Source organism: Gymnoscopelus braueri (assembly GCF_963280865.1).
Source record: "Gymnoscopelus braueri genome assembly, chromosome: 8".
Lineage (NCBI taxonomy): Eukaryota > Metazoa > Chordata > Actinopteri > Myctophiformes > Myctophidae > Gymnoscopelus > Gymnoscopelus braueri.
The window spans coordinates 9,714,410-9,716,803 of record NC_137609.1 but is presented as its reverse complement, the minus strand read 5'-3'; positions in this window follow the sequence as shown (position 1 = coordinate 9,716,803).

Sequence of the window (2,394 nt, the reverse complement as noted above, 5' to 3'; positions counted from 1 at the left end):
TGACAGAGAATTTCTATATTGCAGTATTGATACTTTTTCCACCACTGGCCCTGGCACAAAACATTTTCAGATGGGGGTCCATGGCCAAATATATATATCAATTTGGGGGTCCTTGGCATAAACTGGTGCAGTACAGTGCGATCCACCTTCACAATAAACTTGTGATCCCAGGAGATAACATGAGAACGTGTCAGGTTTACGAGGGATTACTCATCCCTCATAAAACCTGATTCTAACCTTCACCTAACAGGATGCAGGGTGTTTTTTATCACTTCTTTGAGCCTGATGAATACCAGCTTCTCAAAGTGGGGTCCGGGGACCCCCAGGGGTCTTTGAGGGAGGTCCCCAGCAAAACGAGGAACACTTTAAAAACGAGGAACACTTTAATAAGCCAGCATTTTTATTTTACAAGCTCACATGCAGCGCCTCATGCTGCGACACGTTTGTGAGCTTATGTAGATCTGGGGCGGCAGTGGCTCAGGGGTAGAGTGGTCGGCTGGTAGAACGGCTGGATAGGAACCGCGAGGTTCCCAGTTCGATCCCGGGCTCCCCCAGAGTTATTGTCGCAGTGTCCTGGAGCAAGACGCTGAACCCCTAATTGCTCCCGATGAGCAGGTTGGTGCCTTGCATGGTTTCCTCCACCATGTGTGTGTGAATGGGTGAATGTAATGCACAATCAATGTAAAGCGCTTTGGATAAAAGCGCTATATAAATGCACCATTTATCTGCTACAAAATTGTTGACAAAGCCTGACAAATCAAATCTCTTATGGGTCCCCCCTATGGGCACAGAATCCTTCCAAAATGGGGGTCCGCTGCCAAGTGCATTATCTCAAATTGAGGGTCCTTGACATGAAAATGTTTGAGAACCACTGAGATAAACGATGGCGGGTTGTTTGGGGGCGGGGAATCCTTTTTTTTATAGCACACCATTAAGATCCAGGAGCCTGTGCTGGTATCAGGGAAATCTAACAGTGTCTTGATGTTTTAACGTCTAACTCAAGACGCTTTATTTCACTTGTCACCTATTATTCATCATAACCTATAATCTATCATTCTCATCTTACCCTCCCTTTCTTTCTTCCTTCCTTCAGGGTCTTCTTACAACATCCTCGATGGGTCTTTTTTAATGTTTTGTCTGCCATCGTGTCAGCTTTCCTACGCAAGAATTAAACCGGAGTTCGAATCCAGCTGTTTACAAGCACAGTCGCACACACACACACGCACGCACGCGCGCGCATACACACATAGTGCTGCACGATTAATCGAAAAAAGATTGTGATCTCGATTCAGACACCTATGCGATCTCGATTTTAGATTATGATTTTTTTTTGCTTAATAATTTTATATTTACAAGAGAATTGTGTGAGAATCGTGTGAGAATCGTGATCTCAATTCTTATGGAGGAAAATCGTGATTCTCATTTGAGCAAGAATCGTGCAGCCCTATACACACACACACACACACACACACACACACACACACACACACACACACACACACACACACACACACACACACACACACACACACACACACACACACACACACACTGGTGTAAAGTAACTAAGTACATTTACTCAAGTATCGTACTTAAGTACACATTTTTGGTATTCTCACTTTACTGGAGTATTTCCAATTTTCTATACTTTTACTTCTACTCCACTACATCTAAGAGGAAAATATTGTACTTTCACTCCACTACAATTACTTGATTTTTTTTTATTATTATTATTGCAAAAAATATATTAACCACTTCAGCCCTATTTCGGCCATTTGAAAATAGCCGATCTACAAGCTCACAATGCGTCGCGATGCGACGCATTGTGAGTACTTTTGGTACTTTAAGTACATTTTGAAACCAAAACTTTTGTACTTTTATTCAAGTAAATTTTGAATTCCGGACTTTTACTTGTAACAGAGTATTTCTACATTGCAGTATTGATACTTTTACTTAAGCAACAAATGTGAATACTTTTTCCACTGTGCGCTCGCACACACACACACACACACACACGCACACGCACACGCACACGCACACGCACACGCACACGCACACGCACACGCACACGCACACGCACACGCACACGCACACACACATTACACACACAGTACACGCGCCCACGCAAACACACACGCATAGACACATGGAGAGAGAGAGTGTAATTGTGTCTTCCTTTCTCTTGTCCTGTCTTGTCTTGTAAACTGTTAGACCCCTTTATTTTCTTTGTTTGTCCTTCAAACCGTTGTTTTGACAGAAGAAAGCTAGGAGACAGGAAACCCATGAAAGAGGAGAAAGGGAGACGCGTTCAGTCGTGACTGGAGTCGGATTCAAACTCTGGTTCCTCGCCCACTCGCCAAGGGGCATGTGGTCTGTGCTCTATAACTGACTATA